The sequence below is a fragment of the Pristiophorus japonicus genome, unplaced genomic scaffold (assembly GCF_044704955.1).
Source record: "Pristiophorus japonicus isolate sPriJap1 unplaced genomic scaffold, sPriJap1.hap1 HAP1_SCAFFOLD_294, whole genome shotgun sequence".
NCBI classification, from domain to species: domain Eukaryota; kingdom Metazoa; phylum Chordata; class Chondrichthyes; family Pristiophoridae; genus Pristiophorus; species Pristiophorus japonicus.
The window spans coordinates 86,807-107,012 of NW_027252713.1; the positions used below are offsets into that span (position 1 = coordinate 86,807).

General features: G+C 46.6%; 2 long non-coding RNA genes and 1 other non-coding gene across 3 annotated transcripts in view; 1 reads left to right on the forward strand and 2 right to left on the reverse strand.

The window, feature by feature from the left end:
- Positions 1-20,206, forward strand: part of LOC139248775 (uncharacterized) — a 170,970-nt gene that overhangs the window by 7,942 nt on the left and 142,822 nt on the right. The window lies entirely within an intron of this gene.
- On the reverse strand, positions 1,195-19,191 carry LOC139248774 (uncharacterized). The gene is made up of 3 exons (XR_011591068.1): positions 19,106-19,191; positions 1,979-2,045; positions 1,195-1,875 (listed from the first exon to the last, which is right to left on the reverse strand). It is a non-coding gene; the product is annotated as an uncharacterized lncRNA (long non-coding RNA).
- Positions 9,835-9,906, reverse strand: trnag-ucc (transfer RNA glycine (anticodon UCC)). The gene has a single exon. It is a non-coding gene; the product is annotated as a tRNA-Gly (tRNA).

Consider the following 20,206-nt stretch of genomic DNA (forward strand, 5'->3'; position numbering starts at 1 on the left):
TCCCTTCTCTTCTTCGCTCCCCTCTTGCCAACCCCTTCCTTTCCTCGTCTCCTGACCCACTCCTCTCCTTTTCCCTTCCCTGTCTTCGCCATCATTTCCTCTCTCCTCAACCCCATCCAACTTTTTCTTCACTCCCTCCTCTTTCCATCTCCCTACTGCTCACCTCACCTTCTATGCTCTCCTCTCATTCTTCCCCCCCTCTTCACTCCCCTTTACCTGACTTGCTTTTTTCCTCCCCGCTCACTCTCCTCCCTCACCTCTGTCTCTCCTTAGTCACCTTCCATCTGCCTCTATTCTCCTCATCTGCCTTCAATATCTTCCCACCCGCTAACTCTGCTTAGTCTGAAGTGGTCTCAACTCCCCATGTGCAACACCATGGGAGATTGATTAGTTGCAGAAAAAAATGGCTGTGTCATTTAAATGATGACATTAAAAAAAAATGTTTTTTAATTGCTTCTAACAATGTCCAAGTATGGCTCTTTATATACTTTGGCCCTGAATTTGAAACTGACCACAACTTTTGGATTTGGTGCACATGCAGAAACCCGAAGCTGGGGTCTGTCAATGACAGCTCCACAACTGGCTGTGCCGTGCCCACCTCCACTTGACCCCCACAGAAATCAGTGAAATCGCATAAATCACTGAAACAGACGGAAACTTCGGCTCTACCGCAGTAAGTACACTGTTAAATTAAAAGTTCCATCCAAAGAGATTAGATATAATTGGGGCTTTAACAGTGTATTGACTGCTAAACAAAAGTTAAGAGCCTGGAAAAATAATTTTAATTTTGTGCAGTGTGAGATTTGTTCATTTTAAGAAATGTTTTAAAAACATTTTTAAGTTTGTGCATCTTTATTTTAGGTTTGCGTTTTCCCCATGTGAGAGCTCCAACCTTTGTTTTGCTCTCTCTAACTATTTAAAAAAGTTAGGGGTCGAAATTGCCCATTTTGCACCGCCCGCCACTGGGGAGCAGCTGTGTAGAGCTGACCAACTCGCTCTAGTAGCGCCCTGGAACCCGCCCCTACAGGAAGTGGAGCGCGTCCTTCCTGTGATGGGTGGTAACCGCAATTTTGCGGTCGGAGCAGAACTTCTGCGCCGGGTGAAGGCAGTCCAGCCCCGAGTCGGTTACTGCCCCCAATCGAGGCGCTGGGGAATTTCTCCCCCTTAGAATATTTAGGGCTTACCCATTCCTTGTTTGCTGTCTGTGAGAATTCTGCCTTTTGATTAGCTGCTTAGACAGCCTGTTGATGTCACAACAATTCACAAAATGGAATCCCTATTAACTTCCGTTGAATTGAATTCAAGGTCAGAAAACTCAAAGCTCTCGACACGGATTGCGAGATCCCTGTGTGGAGTGTCTTCGCTTTGCTGCTGGCTGCAAATTCCGGGCCAATATTCAGCTGTGCATCTGGCAAGCCTGGAAACTTTGTAATATGAATATGAATCAGTGATATGCAGGCAGGAATATCAGGAAATTATACACAAGTTTAAATTACCTCTTGGGTTCTCCTTAACGTATTAAAATACACCGGTTGAATCCACAGCTGGAAATCCGTGTCATATATTAAATGAGTGAAGGCCTACTTTCTGATTGCATTTATCCTATTTAGTGTCTCAACTTGTGATAAACACCATGTGAAATTTGTTAGTATGTAGGCCTCCAAGATTCCTACTCATAACCTCTTTCCAAATTATGTTTGCATTTAACTAAAAGGCTATCCATGTATTATTCACTTTGCCATAATGATGTTTATTTAAGCAAGTGAAATGCTACATGTGATGTAACTGTATCAGATCAGCAGGCAACAATGATTCATTTGCTTTATCGATGTCATGTCTTGTGGCTGTAAGTTTTAAGAAATCCTGATGATGAAACTGCAATTCAAGAAAACAATTTTTTCATGTTATTAGTTTTTCAGTGTGGCAAGTAATAAATGGTTGTTAAAGGTGAATACTTAACATACATTGCTCATAGTACCTTCTCTTGTTTAATTTGTCCTAGTGTACTGGATGTGATAATAATGGACTCTCAGATTGGTAACAGTCTAAAAAATAGAAAAATATATCATTAAGTTTTTGTCATGCAATTAGTATATGTTACCAAATTCTGTACAATTCAAAATAATGCACAGTATGCTTGACTTAGATAAAATATACTAACAGCTTTTTTCCAAAAAATGCCACAGTTTTCATTAATATTATTAATGCTGTTAGAATTCTATTCTACATTACATGAAATTGTTCAAAGAAAGGTTTCGACACTTGTGCTGCATGATATGGTACAAGTAATTACTAAACCGTCTTTTGGATTAGACGTAAAACTGAGATGTTCCCAGGGATTTTATCTGAGATCTTTCTTATCTGTAATGCTCAAAAATACATTATTGGTTCATACTGGGGGTATTCTTATCGTGAAAGTACCCTACAGGATAAGAAAGAAATTTAGAGCGGATACTTTAGAAACTGAAAAAGAATATATAGAATTGATGTACTAATGAAACATCAAGTCGCTAGTTTAGATTGTGCAGCGCCCCGTTCGGGGCGATAACTTTCACAGGAGTTCAAAAATATCGCCGGGCGCTGTGCAAGTGAAGCCGATGCGAACTTTGGGTTTAATGCTCCGGGAAGGAAGTGGAGCGCTAAATCAAGCGCTACCACTTCCCTTGGAGCGCTAAACCAGGCAAGAGGGGTGGTAGCGGCAGAGCGTTGCACAATGTCCAGTGCAGCGCTGCCGGGATCCGAGGTTCCTTCCCTCCCTTAAAGGGAAGGACCATTGCTGGAGGCTCGACAATAAATCAACACCCCTGCTCACCGACAGCAGCCGCCATCCACGACGATTAGCCACAAGCACTCGAACAGAGTGCAGGGCTGAGCAATCGCGGTCGAAGAAAAGGGAAATAAAATGCACAGAGGGTTCTGCAAGATTTTTCATGTACCTCACTGGCGCTCCCTTTAAATGCTGCTCCCCAGCGGCCGGCCTACCATACAACGCCTCCTGCAGCTGCAGGAGGCGGAACCGAATTATGCATCTGGTGCAGTACCGGAGCACTGTGCACCGGATGACGTCACGATCTCCAAAGCACAGCGGATCGTGGCATTAGGGTTTACCACCATCGCTAAATGCAAGGCAAGTTCGCGGGCATCAGTACTCTCGCCGTGCCTGGTCGCAGAGCCGGTAGTACCATGTTATCCCTCCCGGAGGTGCTAACGGGAGGCAAAGGAAGCCAATTTCATCCCCATGGAGTTAGTGTACTGATAAAGAATAGAGTTAATACCTTCGAATGTGAAAACTAGCCCTGGAACATAGAACTGTTGTGCTAAAAAGGTAATAATACTGGAGACTATGGGCTCAATTTTCCCCAATGCCATTTTTTTTGTGTATTGTAAGAGTTACACTCATTTTTTTGGCCCCGGCTATGCCAAAACAAAACTAGCAAGTTTACCCGTTCTATTTTTTTAAATTGGCGCCACACAGCCTATCCTTTAGCTTTGGGGGTGTGGAGCCTATCGTATGTGTCGAAAAAACGATGCCCCCCGTGTGTCCTTGGATGCTCTAATAATGACTTCACGAGGCAATGTGTTGCACTTGAACTGTAGTGACCTTAGTCCTTTATTTGTTAACTCCAGAGTGATGATCACACCTGGTGGCCTGTCTTTTATACACGGTCAGGCACACCTGTACAGGTAACCTACAAGCCTCCCACTGCTGTGCCCTCAGGTGGTACACCTTGTGATAGTACAAACAGTAGCCATGTAGGATACATGACATCACTCTCCCCCAAGCCTTAAGTGCAAATCGTCTCTGCATTGACTGTGCTCTGGGCTTAACTCTATCTGGTTGACCCTTGGCGGGTCATTTCAATCTTGGGTGAGTGGTTGGTGCGGTAGAGTGCTGGTGGTTGCTGTCTGTGTGTGTCCCTGACCACTCCATTCTCCCCCTCCCACATATAGGTTATGCCGGAGGCTCAGTGCGTTCATATACATTCAAGCTCAGGAAAACCGTTTGCATTCATTTGTGCTTCAATTGTGAGACCAGTATGTTAAGACTGGTGAGATACATTATCGATGCGTACTGAGGGTCGGTGACTGGTGTGTAAGGACAAACTAGTTCAGAACTGCTGGATGGAGTCCAGGCAGTCTGGTGGCGGCGCGGTGCCCAGTGCTGGCAGTGGGAACCCAGTTGGCTCAAGTTGCCTGCTCTTGGGGCTGTTGCCGTAGTTCCTAGCATCAGGCAGGTTCACAGATGCCTGTGACCTCCCTGTCCCTTCTTGCGCCCTGGGTCACTGCTGCTCCTTGAGGGGCTGTCGTCTAGCAGTGCACAGGGAACAGCTGACTCGCTAGCCTGGGCGTTGTTTGGTTTGGGATCCTGGCTGGTCTCGGTCCCCTTTGGGAGGACTGTCGCGAATGACACTTCGTTTCCAGGTATGGCCTTGGTGGCGATGGGGTCAGGGGGCTGTGCCTTAGCACAGTTTGCTCTTCCGGGCTCGTGGCGGTTGGTGCCATCGGGTGCCTGAAAGGTGGAGCTGATCAGGGGCAGGGTATCGATACGAGTGCCGTTTCCCTCCTGAGATCACTTGCTCTGCAGCTAGTGTGCATTGGCTGCTTGTGGCCACATTCCATGGTGCATAACTCTAGTCCCGGGGACAAAGACTACAGCATTGGGTAGCTCGCTGGACCTGTGTGCTCCCGATGGGTGTCTGCCCACTGCATGGACTGCGTACAGTTGAAATCCTACATCGCACAACTTTTCATTACTTATGGTGAATACTCTGTAGCTCCGATCGCGATCGTGCGACTTTTCCTCGCTGGTTGCATGTACACAATTCTGATCATCAGTTACACATTTTGTCTCTAACTTACTGTTGCTATTACTTTGCTTCAGTGTGTGGAACTGTCCCTTTAATTGTAGTGGGTTGCAGGCCTCCATTAAGAGAGCCTTGCTTTCTTTACCCCAATCCTCTTCTCCGTTTGGTGCCACGTGTTGCTCCATCAGCGCTGCACCTCGTGGTCTGGCCGCGGCCATCTTTTTCTTCAGCGCATCACCTCATTGTTTGGGCGCCATCTTTCCTCGATCCACGATGTCGACTACGGTGATCCTCTTTGTCATGTATTCAACCAGCATTGTAACCCATGTATAATCTGACCTAAGTTGTACACTGTGAGAACAATGACCACTAGGTGGGAGACACTCCTAACCTGGACCATCAGGTACAAAAGGGGAAGCTCCACCCACCTTCATCACTTGAGTGTTAAGGAATAAAGGATAGGTCACAAACTGACCTTCTCTCAAGCATGGGCCTCGTGTGCATTTATACTGTATAGTAAGGACCTATCAATGGCAATGAGAAACTGGGATTTAAACCATGCGAGCATGGCCACTAGCAGAACAGATGAGAGATACTGTGTTAAGGAATGGTTGGGACAGAGATTCAACATTGTTAAAGCAGCACACAGTTCTCCAGGCAGACAAGGGCAATCGGGCATGCCCCAACATGTAGTCGAACCCAGAGGGGGAGTTCAACAGAGACAATGGCAAGTTGAACGGCGATTCACACCATTGCAAGAGACAATGCGGCCAGTAATGGGGCCATCAACACCTATTAATGGCGCATTCAAGTACAGTCACAGGGGCAGACAGCGACGATCGACTGGCAAGGGACCTTTTGTTTCCAACAGCAGCTCATGTTGGAGGCGTGGAGGCACACACTCAGCCGGAGTTTGCAGAGATGAGCAAAATACCTGCAGAAATTGCAGAAATGAACACTGGGGGAAATCGCTGGTAGCTGAAGTTCAGCGAGTTCATGTGGAGCACGTATACAGTTCATACACCAAGACGCCACCGATAATGATGAAAGTGCTCCTCAATGGCATCCCAGTATCAATGGAGCTAGACACAGGCGCCAGGCAGTCCCTGATGGGTATCAAACAGTTCGAAAAATTGTGGCCGTCCAAGACCAGGAGGCCAAAATTATTGCCGATTGACTCACAGCTACGGACTTACACAAAGCAGATCATTCCGGTGATAGGCAGCGCCACGGTAGTCGTGACCCACAAAGATTCGGAAAACAGGTTGCCACTCTGGGTTGTCCCGGGGGACGGTCCCGCACTACTGGGGAAGAGTTGGCTTGCTGTCATGGACTGGAAATGGGGCGATGTCAATGCAATTTCCTCTGTGGACCGCGTATCATGCTCACAGATCCTGGACAAATTTGACTCATTATTTCAACATGGCATCGGCACTTTCATGGGGGCCAAGGTAGTGATTCACATAAACCACGACGCCAGGCCAGTAAACCACAAGGCCAGAGCGGTGCCGTACGTGTTGCGGGAAAAGATAGAAGGCGAATTGGACTGCCTGCTGAGGGAAGGCATCATCTCGCCAGTTGAATTCAGTGACTGGGCGAGCCCGATCGTGCCGGTGCTCAAGGCGGATGGGTCGGTCAGGATATGTGGTGATTACAAGGCCACCATCAATCGGGTGTCACTCCAAGACCAGTATCCGCTACCGAGAGCGGAGGACCTCTTTGCGACGCTATCCGGTGGCAAACTTTTTTCAAAATTGGACCTGACCTCAGCTTACATGACGCAGGAGCTAGTGAGTGAGTCGAAGAAGCTGACCACCATCACAACACACAAGGGGTTGTTTGAGTACAACAGATGTCCGTTCGGGATTCGCTCGGTCGCCGCGATCTGCCAACGAAAGATGGAAAGCCTCCTCAAGTCGATTCCAGGGACGGTGGTTTTTCAGGATGACATCCTCATCACGGGTTACGATACTGAAGAACACCTCCACAACCTGGAGGAGGTGCTACGCAGACTGGACCGGGTAGGGCTGCGACTGAAAAAGGCAAACTGCGTCTTCCTAGCTCCAGAGGTACAATTCCTGGGGATGAAGGTAGCAGCGGACAGGATCAGCCCTACTGCGTCCAAGACGGAAGTGATCCAGAGAGCATGCAGACCCCATAACACGACGGAGCTGCGGTCGTTTCTGGGACTCCTGAACTATTTTGGAAACTTCCCAAATTGAGCACGCTGCTAGAGCCGCTACACGTGCTCCTACGCAAAGGTCGCGAATGGATCTGGGGGGACAGCCAGGAAAGGGCTTTTAATCGAGCACATAATTTGTTATGTTCCAACACTCCGTTAACACTATACGACTCATGTAAGAAACTTGTGTTAACGTGTGATGCGTCATCCTATGGTGTCGGGTGCATGTGTATATGCGGTAAAGAAAACGGACCAGTACCTGTTTGGCAGGAAATTTGAGCTGGAGACAGATCACAAGCCCCTAACGTCCATTTTGGCCGACAACAAGACCATAAATGCAAACGCATCGGCCCGCATACAGAGGTGGGCACTCACGTTATCAGCCTATGACTATACAATTCGGCACAGACCGGGCACCGAAAACTGCGGCGATGCACTCAGCAGGCTCCCACTAGCCACCACTGAGGGGGCTACCGAGCATGCTGCTGAGATGGTCATGGCTGTTGAAGCTTTTGGAAGCGAAGGCTCACCAGTGACAGCCCGTCAGATTAAAGTCTGGACAAATAGAGACTCGCTATTGTCTCTAGTCAAGAAATGTGTCCTGAATGGGGACTGGGCAGCCACGTACAGGGCATGCCCTGAGGAATTTAAACCATTTCACAGGCGCAGGGATGAACTCTCGATTCAAGCCGATTGCCTACTGTGGGGAAACTGAGTAGTCATGCCCCAGATGGGCAGAGAGATGTTCATCAGAGAACTCCACAATGAGCACCCGGGCATTGTCATGATGAAGGCAATTGCCAGGTCACATGTTTGGTGGCCAGGGATAGACGCAGATCTGGAACTTTGTGTTCGCAGGTGCAATATGTGTGCTCAGCTGGGCAATGCGCCCAGAGAAACTCCCCTTAGCCCCTAGCCATGGCCTGCCAAGCCATATCGATTGGTCAAATCAAATCGCAGGGGGTAGCCTGGAGGAGGAATTCATAGAATGCATACAGGATTGTTTCTTAGAACAGTATGTAACAGAGCCTACAAGGGAGCAAGCCATTTTGGATCTGGTCCTGTGTAACGAGACAGGAAAAATAAACGATCTCCTCGTAAAAGATCCTCTTGGAATGAGTGATCACAATATGGTTGAATTTGTAATACAGATTGAGGACGAGGAAGTTGTGTCAGAAATGAGCGTACTATGCTTAAACAAAGGGGACTACAGTGGGATGAGGGCAGAGTTGGCTAAAGTAGACTGGAAACAAGGACTAAATGGTGGCACAATTGAGGAACTGTGGAGGACTTTTAAGGAGCTCTTTCATAATGCGCAACAAAAATATATTCCAGTGAAAAAGAAGGGCGGCAAGCGAAGAGATAACTAGCCGTGGATAACCAAGGAAATAAAGGAAAGTATCAAATCAAAGACCAATGCGTATAAGGTGGCCAAGGTTAGTAGGAAACTAGAGGATTGGGAAGATTTTAAGCAACAGCAAAGAATGACTAAAAAAGCAATAAAGAAAGGGAAGATAGATTACGAAGGTAAACTTGCGCAAAACATAAAAACAGATAGTAAAAGCTTTTACAGATATATAAAACGGAAACGAGTGACTAAAGTAAATGTTGGTCCCTTAGAAGATGAAAAGGGGGATTTAATAATGGGAAATGTGGAAATGGCTGAGACCTTAAACAATTATTTTGCTTCCTTCTTCACAGTGGAAGACACAAAAACCATGCCAAAAATTGCTGGTCATAGGAATGTGGGAAGGGAGGACCTTGAGATGATCACTATCACTAGGGAGGTAGTGCTGGACAGACTAATGGGATTGAAGGTAGACAAGTCCCCTGGTCCTGATGAAATGCATCCCAGGGTATTAAAAGAGATGGTGGAAGTTATAGCAGATGCATTTGTTATAATCTACCAAAATTCTCTGGACTCTGGGGAGGTACCAGCGGATTGGAAAGCAGCTAATGTAACGCCTCTGTTTAAAAAAGGGGGCAGGCAAAAGGCAGGTAACTATAGGCCGGTTAGTTTAACATCTGTAGTGGGGAAAATGCTTGAAACTATCATTAAGGAAGAAATAGCGGGACATCTGGATAGGAATAGTGCAATCAAGCAGACGCAGCATGGATTCATGAAAGGGAAATCATGTTTAACTAACTTACTGGAATTCTTTGAGGATATAACGAGCATGGTGGATAGAGGTGTACCGATGGATGTGGTGTATTTAGATTTCCAAAAGGCATTCGATAAGGTGCCACACAAAAGGTTACTGCAGAAGATAAAGGTACACGGAGTCAGAGGAAATGTATTAGCATGGATAAAGAATTGGCTGGCGAACAGAAAGCAGAGAGTCGGGATAAATGGGTCCTTTTCTGGTTGGAAATCAGTGGTTAGTGGTGTGCCACAGGGATCAGTGCTGGGACCACAACTGTTTACAATATACATAGATGACCTAGAGGAGGGGACAGAGTGTAGTGCAACAAAATTTGCAGATGACACTAAGATTAGTGGGAAAGCGGGTTGTGTAGAGGACTCAGAGAGGCTACAAGGAGATTTGGATAGGTTAAGCGAATGGGCTAAGGTTTGGCAGATGGAATACAATGTCGGAAAGTGTGAGGTCATCCACCTTGGGAAAAAAAACAGTAAAAGGGAATATTATTTGAATGGGGAGAAATTACAACATGCTGTGGTGCAGAGGGACCTGGGGGTCCTTGTGCATGAAACTCTTAGGAGTTAACAGAAAAACATTAAACCGTGCCCCCCGATCTGGGGGAAAAATCCTTAAGATGTTGCTGTAAGAACTGCTTGCAACCAGAGTCATCAGAAGTTCATTTCAACCTCAAGTAGAAATTGACAAATGTAATGGCTGGGAATTGAACCCAGGTCAACTGCTTGGAAGGCAACCATGCTTACCAGTGCACCACCATCACACAACTTCCTTGTGCATGAAACTCTTTTTGGAGTTTATCTGCAAAACAAAAAACATTAAACCGTGCCACCCGCCCTGGATGACACAGCAGACATTTACGAGGCCCCTTTTTTTCTCTTTTTTTGGTTTTTTTTTGGTCGCTAAAATCACATTTTTTCCAGTGCCCCCTTTAAAAGGGGAGGGGGACACTAAAAGCACCGGCAATTAAAACAATTTAAACTTTAAAATGTAAAATCAAATTAAAATTTGGTTGCCGGGCGTGATGATGCACTCCAGTCCCTCCGGTGCCCACCTCTCGCGGAAGGCCGCGAGCGTACCGGTGGACACCGCGTGCTCCATCTCCAAGGACACCCTGGACCGGATGTAAGAGCGGAAGAGAGGCAGGCAGTCAGGTTGAACGACCCCCTCGACCGCCCGCTGTCTGGACCGGCTGATGGCACCCTTGGCCGTGCCCAGGAGCAGTCCTACGAGGAGGCCCTCGGACCTACCCGCTCCCCTCTGCACAGGGTGCCCAAAGATCAGGAGAGTGGGACTGAAGTGCAGCCAGAATTTCAGGAGCAACCCCTTTAGATAATGAAACAGGGGCTGCAACCTCGTGCACTCAATAAAAACATGGAACACGGATTCCTCCAGACCGCAGAAATTGCAGGCGGCCTGGGAGTTGTGCATGAAACTCTTTTAGAGTTTACCTGTAACACATAAACATTAAATGGTGCCACCCGACCTGGATGACACACCAGATATTTACAAGGCCCATTTTTTCTTTTTTGTGGTTTTTTTTTGTGTTTCTCTTTTTTTTTGCTTTTTTTTGGGCACTAAAATCAAATTTTTTTTTTCTCCTCCAGTGCCCCCTATAAAAGGGGAGGGGGACACTAAAAGCACTGGCAATTAAAACAAATTAAACTTTAAAACATAAAATCAAATTAAAATTTGGTTGCCGGGCGTGATGATGCACTCCAGTCCCTCCGGTGCCCACCTCTCGCGGAAGGCCGCGAGCGTACCGGTGGACACCGCGTGCTCCATCTCCAAGGACACCCTGGACCGGATGTAAGAGCGGAAGAGAGGCAGGCAGTCAGGTTGAACGACCCCCTCGACCGCCCGCTGTCTGGACCGGCTGATGGCACCCTTGGCCGTGCCCAGGAGCAGTCCTACGAGGAGGCCCTCGGACCTACCCGCTCCCCTCCGCACAGGGTGCCCAAAGATCAGGAGAGTGGGACTGAAGTGCAGCCAGAATTTCAGGAGCAGCCCCTTTAGATAATGAAACAGGGGCTGCAACCTCGTGCACTCAATAAAAACATGGAACACGGACTCCTCCAGACCGCAGAAATTGCAGGCGGCCTGGGAGTTGTGCATGAAACTCTTACCTGTAACACATAACCATTAAATGCTGCCACCCGACCTGGATGACACACCAGATATTTACAAGGCCCATTTTTTTCTTTATTGTGTTTTTTTTTTGTGTTTCTCTTTTTTTTTTTTTGGGCACTAAAATCAAATTTTCCTTTTTCCAGTGCCCCCTATAAAAGGGGAGGGGGACACTAAAAGCACCGGCAATTAAAACAAATTAAAATTTAAAACGTAAAATCAAATTAAAATTTGGTTGCCGGGCGTGATGATGCACTCCAGTCCCTCCGGTGCCCACCTCTCGCGGAAGGCCGCGAGCGTACCGGTGGACACCGCGTGCTCCATCTCCAAGGACACCCTGGACCGGATGTAAGAGCGGAAGAGAGGCAGGCAGTCAGGTTGAACGACCCCCTCGACCGCCCGCTGCCTGGACCAGCTGATGGCACCCTTGGCCGTGCCCAGGAGCAGTCCTACGAGGAGGCCTTCGGACCTACCCGCTCCCCTCCGCACAGGGTGCCCAAAGATCAGGAGAGTGGGACTGAAGTGCAGCCAGAATTTCAGGAGCAGCCCCTTTAGATAATGAAACAGGGGCTGCAACCTCGTGCACTCAATAAAAACATGGAACACTGACTCCTCCAGACCGCAGAAATTGCAGGCGGCCTGGGAATCCCAAAAGGTTAATTTGCAGGTGCAGCAGGTAATCAGGAAGGCAAATGGAATGTTGGCCTTCATTGCGAAAGGGATGGAGTACAAAAGCAGGAAGGTGTTGCTGCAACTGTATAAGGTATTGGTAAGGCCACACCTGGAGTGGAGTACTGCGTGCAGTTTTGGTCACCTTACTTAAGGAAGGATATACTAGCTTTGGAAGGGGTACAGAGATGATTCACTAGGCTGATTCGAGAAATGAGGGGGTTACCTTATGATGATAGATTGAGTAGACTGGGTCTTTACTCCTTGGAGTTCAGAAGGATGAGGGGTGATCTTATAGAAACATTTAAAATCATGAAAGGGATAGACAAGATAGAGGCAGAGAGGTTGTTTCCATTGGTGGGGGAGACTAGATCTAGGGGGCACAGCCTCAAAATACGGAGGAGCCAATTTAAAACCGAGTTGAGAAAGAATTTCTTCTCCCAGAGGGTTGTGAATCTTTAAATTCTCTGCCCAAGGAAGCAGTTGAGGCTGGCTCATTGAATGTTTTCAAGTCAAAGATAGATAGATTTTTAAGCAATAAGGGAATTAAGGATTATCGGGAGAGGGTGGGTAAGTTGTGCTGAGTCCACGACCAGATCAGCCATGATCTTATTGAATGGCGGAGCAGGCTCGAGGGGCTAGATGGCCTACTCCTGTTCCTAATTCTTATGTTCTTATGTTCTTATGGTCACGCATCCATGTGGACGACGCAGGTCCTTTCATGGGAAAAATGTTTTTGGTTGTCGTAGACGCGTACTCCAAATGGACCGAGTGTGACATTTTAAATTCAAGCACATCCTCTGCCACCGTAGAAAGTCTACGGGCAATGTCCGCCGCCCACGGTCTACCGGACGTCTTGGTAGGCGACAATGGCCCGTGCTTCACAAGCACTGAATTCCAGGACTTCATGGCAGGCAATGGAATTAACCATGTCAGAATGGCACCGTTCAAGCCGGCCTCAAACGGCCAGGCAGAACGAGCAGCGCAGATAATCAAACAGGGGATGCTCAGAATCCAAGGGGGTTCCCTACAAAGACGCTTATCACGCCTCCTGTTGGCATATCGATCCCGACAACACTTGCTCACATGGGTTCCACCCGCAGAGCTGCTAATGAAAAGGACGCTCAAAACCCGGTTATTCCTTATACACCCCACCATGAAAGAAATTGTCGAGAGCAGGCGCCAGCCACAATATGACTACCATGACAGGAATGCGAGGGCGCGATGTATTGATGAAAATGATCCTGTTTTTGTCCTCAACTATGCTGCAGGGCCCAAATGGCTCGCAGGCACTGTGATTGCCAAAGAGGGAAATAGGATTCTGGTAGTTAAACTTACCAATGGAAAATCTGCCGCAAACACGTGGATCAAACAAAAAGGAGGTTCAGCAATCCTATCGAAGAAGCAGAGGAAGAACACGACGTAGAGTTCACTCCACCACAGGTGACCGAACACCGGAACCAAAGGGAGGAGAGCCCAATCACTGTGGGCAGTCCGGACAGGCCTGAGGCACCGCAAACAGCAGGCACTCAGGCCAGCGCCCAACAACCGGAGCCCCAACTCAGGTGCTCTACAAGAGAACGTAAACCACCAGAGAAACTCAACCCGTGATCCCAATAAGACTTTGTGGGGGAGGTGATGTCATGTATTCAACCAGCATTGTAACCCATGTATAATCTGACCTAAGTTGTACACTGTAAGAACAATGATCACTAGGTGGGAGACACTCCTAACCTGGACCTTCAGATACAAAAGGGGAAGCTCCACCCACCTTCATCACTTGAGTGCTAAGGAATAAAGAATAGGTCACAGACTGACCTCTCAAGCATGGGCCTCGTGTGCATTTATACTGTATCGTAAGGACCTATCACTCTTCTCCCCATGTTCTGCCACCGAAGCTGGAAAGTCGCCTTTGGATCCGATTTTCTTTCTCTGGAGTCCTGCCACCGGAGCCTGAAAGGTGCGTTCGGGTCGTCTCAGCTGGATTTCCACGCAGTAGTGCTGAGCGTTCTGTGCCTCGGGTGCTGTGCTGGTCTGCTTTCTGGTGTCGGGTCCCCCCTCAAGTGAGGGCTTGCTGTGCCTCCGAATGCGGAGGACGTCGATCGCTGGAGGGGTGAAGTCTTCCCACTTCCAATGGATCTTCTCCATCCACCTTCTTCGGAGTAGCGTTGGTCCATCACCTGCAACAATCCACAGAGGTAACCTGTGCACCGCGCCATCATGGAGTATCTTTACATTCGAACTACAAAAGACTGGGATAAGTTCATCGGTGTAGGTGCGCAGCTTTGCCTGAAACGGGGCCAACTTGGTCGTTCAGCTTGATTGTCCCATAGTCTCTCAAAGGCTTCTTGATTCATTACTGACTGGCTCGCCCCCGTGTCCAATTCCATGAAAATTGGAACGCCATCTATCTCGACTTCCATCCTCAACGGGGAACACTCGGTGGTGCAGGTAAACATGCTATATACCTCATCGTGGGGCTGAGCTGCCTCTCTGCTTATCGTTTCATAATCCGCGCTGGATTCATGACCATTTGCAGACTCTTCATCGACAGTGAGTCATATTTTTCTTACACATTTACTGGAGGTGGCCCTTTGTGCAGCAGCCCTTGCATACATAGTCTTTAAAGTGGCACTGGTGAGCCCTGTGATTCCCTCCACAATGCCAGCATGGAGCTACTCGATTAGCCCCCCATCAGCGGACTCTGAGTTAAGGGACTGGGAGGCTGAGATGGTTCACGTTCTACAGTCCACACTGTGCACAAAACCTGCCGGGTTTGAGTCCTGAGAGTGAGTCATTTGCCTAGAACCGCAGGTTGAGGTCATGAATGCCTGGCTCAGAGAGATGGCCTTCTGCAGTACGACTGTGGTGTCCGCCGACAGTAGCTTATGAAGAAGGCCCTCATGGCCGATTCCAATGACAAAAATGTCCCGCAGCGCTTCGTTGAGGTGGTCGCCGAAATCACACGGTGCCACCAGCCTCCTGAGTCTGCAGCCTATTTCGCGATTTCCTGGCCTTCAGGCCGTTGGTGGGTGTAGAACCGGTGTCCAGCTGTGAGGATGCTCTCCTTGGGCTTGAGTTGCTCATGGATCAGTGTTACGAGCTCCTCGTACGTCTTGGTTGTTGTCTTCGCTGGTGCCAGAAAGTCCCTGATGAGGCGATAGACAGTGGGCCCACAACTGGTTAGCAGGATAGCTCTGCGCTTATCAACCAGTGTGGCTGGATCGTCTCCTGCCAGGTCGTTTGCTGTGAAGAAATGTTCGAGCTTCTCCACGAAGGCGTCCCAATCATCACCATCGGCGAACTGCTACAACGTACCAAAGGTTGTCATTTTCACGTGAAAGTCTGTAATCTTGTCGCCAATTGTTGTGTCTTGGATGGTCTAATAATGACTCCATGAGGCAATGTGCTGCACTTGAACTATAGTGACCGTGGTCCTTTATTTGTTAACTCCAGAGTGAGGATCACACCTGGTGGCCTGCTTCTTATACTAGGCCAGGCACACCTGTACAGGTAACCTACAAGTCTCCCACTACTGTGCCCTCAGGGGGCACACCTTGTGATAGTACAAACAGTAGGCATGTAGAGTAAATGACAGCCTCCTTCTGCACATGCGCAAAAAAAAGGGAGGTTTTTGACATGACCGCTATGGGCACGCATGCCCAGTACAGCTCCCGGTCTACATTTATCCACTTTTAAAGAGCCAGTTGTGTGTGAGAACTTTAATTCTTAGTGGAAAAATCGGAGCTGCAATACAATATGCAATGCAGCTCAAGAACCAAGAATTACAGGGTGAAGTGGAGGCACTGATTACTGTAATTGAGGCCAGATGGCACGAGCTGGACACCAGCAGAGGTCACATAATGAAATTATTAAATTGAAGAGAGTGAAACAAAGGGTCAGAGAGAAACACACGGATTGTTAAAAAAAAGATCAGGTAACTATTACAGGATATCCTTGTGCATCTTCGAGGAGCATACATGAAAGGTGGCTGTAATACTATCACAGGCAAGCCAAGAAGACCTATGTCTACTTGTATGGAAGATGATGGGTAACAAATAAATGTTGTTCAAGGCACTGGGAGAATTTGCTGCTCTTCTTCAAATAAGAATCTTTTCGTTCACCTCAGAGAAAAGATCAGATCTCGGTTTAACATCTCATTTGAATGACAGCACCTCCAACAGTGCAGCACTCGTTCAGTACATCAAATGGATGAACTTCAACAATTGTACATCCCTGTCTGGAGTAAAAATAAAACGGGGAAGGTGGCTCAACCGTGGCTAACAAGGGAAATTAGAGATAGTGTTAAATCCAAGGAAGAGGCATATAAATTGGACAGAAATAGCAGCAAACCTGAGGACTGGGAAAAATTTAGAATCCAGCAGAGGAGGACAAAGGGTTTAATTAGGAGGGGGAAAATAGAGTATGATAGGAAGCTTGCTGGGAACATAAAAACTGACTGCAAAAGCTTCTGTAGATTTGTGAAAAGAAAAAGATTAGTGAAGACAAACGTAGGTCCTTTGCAGTCAGATTCAGGTGAATTTATAATGGGGAACAAAGATATGGCAGACCAGTTGAACAAATACTTTGGTTCTGTCTTCACGAAGGAAGACACAAATAAGCTTCCGGAAATACTAGGGGACCAAGGACGAAGTGAGAAGGAGGAACTGAAGGAAATCCTTATTAGGCAGGAAATTGTGTTGGGGAAATTGATGGGATTGAAGGCCGATAAATCCCCGGGGCCTGATTGTCTGCATCCCACAGTACTTAAGGAAGTGGCCCGAGAAATAGTGGATGCATTGGTTATCAGTTTCCAACAGTCTATCGACTCCTATGGATAGTTCCTATGGACTGGAGGGTAGCTAATGTAACACCACTTTTTAAAAAAGGAGAGAGAAAAGGGGTAATTATACATCAGTTAGCCTGACATCAGTAGTGGGGAAAATATTGGAATCCATTATTAAAGATGAAATAGCAGCGCATTTGGAAAGCAGTGACATGATCGGATAGGTCCAAGTCTGCATGTATTTATGAAAGGGAAATCATGCTTGACAAATCTTTTAGAATTTTTTGAGGATGTAACTAGTAGAGTGGACAAGGGAGAACCAGTGGATGTGGTATATTTGGACTTTGAAAAGGCTTTTGACAAGGTCCCACACAAGAGATTGGTGTGCAAAATCAAAGCACATGGTATTGGGGGTAATGTACTGACGTGGATAGAGAACTGGTTTGCAGTCAGGAAGCAGAGAGTCGGGATTAACAGGTCCTTTTCAGAATGGCAGGCAGTGACTCGTGGGGTGCCTTAGGGCTCAGTGCTGGGAACCCAGCTATTTACAATATGCATCAATGATTTGGATGAAGGAATTGGGTGTAATATCTCCAAGTTTGCAGATGACACTAAGCTGGGTGGCGGTGTGAGCTGTAAGGAGGATGTTAAGAGGCTGCAGGCTGCATTGGACAGGAAAGGTGAGTGGGCAAATGCATGGTAGATGCAGTATAATGTAGATAAATGTGAGGTTATCCACTTTGGTGGCAAAAACACGAAGGCAGAATATTATCTGAATGGCAGCAGATTAGGAAAAGGGGAGGTGCAACGAGACCTGGGTGTCATGGTACATCAGTCATTGAAAGTTGGCATGCAGGTACAGCAGGCGGTGAAGAAGGCAAATGGCATGTTGACCTTCATAGCTAGGGGATTTGAGTATAAGAGCAGGGAGGTCTTACTACAGTTGTACAGGGCCTTGGTGAAGCCTTGCCTGAAATATTGTGTTCAGTTTTGGTCTCCTCATCTGAGGAAGGACATTCTTGCAGCAAAGGTTCACCAGACTGATTCCCGGGATGGCAGGACTGACATATGAGGAGAGACTGGATCGACTGGGCCTGTATTCACTGGAGTTTAGAAGGATGAGAGGGGATCCCATAGAAACATATAAAATTTGTGACTGGACAGTTTAGATGCAGGAAGAATGTTCCCGATGTTGGGGAAGTCCAGAACCAGGGGACACAGTCTTAGGATAAGGGGTAGGCCATTTAGGACTGAGATGAGGAGAAACTTCTTCACTCAGAGAGTTGTTAACCTGTGGAATTCTCTACCGCAGAGAGTTGCTGATGCCAGTTCATTGGATATATTCAGGAGGGAGTTAGATATGGCCCTTACGGCTAAAGGGATCAAGGGGTATGGAGAGAAAGCAGGAAAGGGGTACTGAGGTGAATGATTAGCCAGATCTTATTGAATGGTGGTGCAGATTCGAAGGCCGAATGGCCTACTCCTGCACCTATTTTCTATGTTTCTACTCTGCTAAACTGTCAGCATAGATTATGTGCTCAAGACCTGATGTGGCACTTAAATATGTGACATTCTGAATCAGTCGGGAGTGCTATCACTGACTGAAGCGTAACACCTTCTCCTCAGTACTTCTGGTCAGACTCTGCGTATGTAACAAATGCAGAATTATACAGAAAGAAAGCCTAACTATTGTGGCATTAATTTTATTCTTAAAATGAAGCACTCCTTAAATGACGACCTGTCCATCCAGCTGTTTGGGGGTCCGGGCAGCATTCCTGATCTGGAGCCTCTGATGGGGCCCCATTGTGGAGGTTGGTAGTTCTCATCTTAATGGGCATACTGTATGGCCTCCAAATTTATATGGGGTCCAATTGAGATTGGAAGAGTTGGAATTCCCAATGCAGAGTCCCTACCACGCACCCTCATTTGGGGCAGTTGAAGGTTCCGTCGCAGAAAAGGCCTCCCAGAAATTCCCAGCAAAGATCTAGCTGCAGAGTTACAGTAGAAATGTACCAGAAGGCTGTGCAAATTTGGGACCAGTTGTCAACTATTAGTAATAAAATGATTTTATTTAAATTTGAATTTACTATACTCTTTTTGAGAGGATATGCATCTGACATTTTTCTGCTGACAGGTTGTGGCCACTGGTTGGATGGTTTATGCTTACAATGTGAAATAGACTATCCACATCATACATCCAAATTAACACAGCAAATAGAAGATATACCAATTTTGATTAATTAATTATGCTTATCACTAAGTATCTTTAATTACATTTTTACATATAGAAACTTTTAAGGCAAAATAAATATGGTTTGGTGGCAATTATACTTATTTACAAAATGTTACCATCTGACAAAAACATCAGCCTATACAGTACCTTCATAGTCTTCATTTGTTGTAAACGGAGAATTCTCTTGTGAAAAATCTTGCTGACATCCAGGACTATGGGGCGTGGAGCTTCGTGAGGATCTTTCATCATGTCTACGACTGTGAGAAGTTTCTCTTGATGACCTTGTGCTTTCTGGTCTGTCACAATGTGAGTAAGGGTAAGATTCTCTTTTTGGTCTGTATCTGAACCACAGATCATTATAACTGTGTTTTGCAGCTCTTCAGTTGGGCTAACAAAAAGAATGCTTTGGCTGCATAACTCAGAATTTTCATCTTCTTTATGTTTAAATGTTCTTGGTCTCTGACAATCTTGCTTGGAAAATTTAGCCTTTGACTTTCGCAAAGTATTATCTGGTTTTGTTTGATTTGAATACTGACTTTGAAAAGTGTTCCTGCATTCTTTCTTCACAACATGAGTTCTGGAAATATATGATTCATTGAGGGTTTCATAATAAGCACAATGGAGTTCCTCAGCAGAAACGCTCAAGTAATTTCCACCATAAGGATCTTGAGATGCAATAATTATTCTTTCTTGCAAGGCATCACAAAGTTCTGTAGGTGATGGCTGTGCACAAATTATTTCTGATAGATCAACCTGCACTTGTTCTTCCTCATTCTGGGTTTTAACAATAGCACCTGCAATTATTTTAACATATCCATGTTCTTCATCTTGCTGAATATGATTGTTTGTTTCCTCAGTCAATTGTTCTGAACGGGATACATTATTCCCAAAGTCTCTTGCATTTTTTGATAAGATTTCTTCACAATCTGCATAACGAACAGGACGCGGCATCAAAACAGAACCCGTATTTTGTTTCAGATAAATGTTGAACTCTTGCACAGTCATGGGGGATGAAGGCAGGTTTGCTCCTATTATTGCTGGACCGAAAGACAGTCCCACACTAGCCACTGGTTTATCTGCCAAATCAGCCAATTTCTGATCTGATGTCCAAGTTGAAGAACCCTCGATTTTCATAGATTTTGGCCTATAACTGGGTGATGCTATGGAACAATCTACCTCAAGACAATCGTCACTCCATTTGCTCTTTAAGTTTTGTTTTTTATAAGGGATATTCAGTTTCAGCAAACT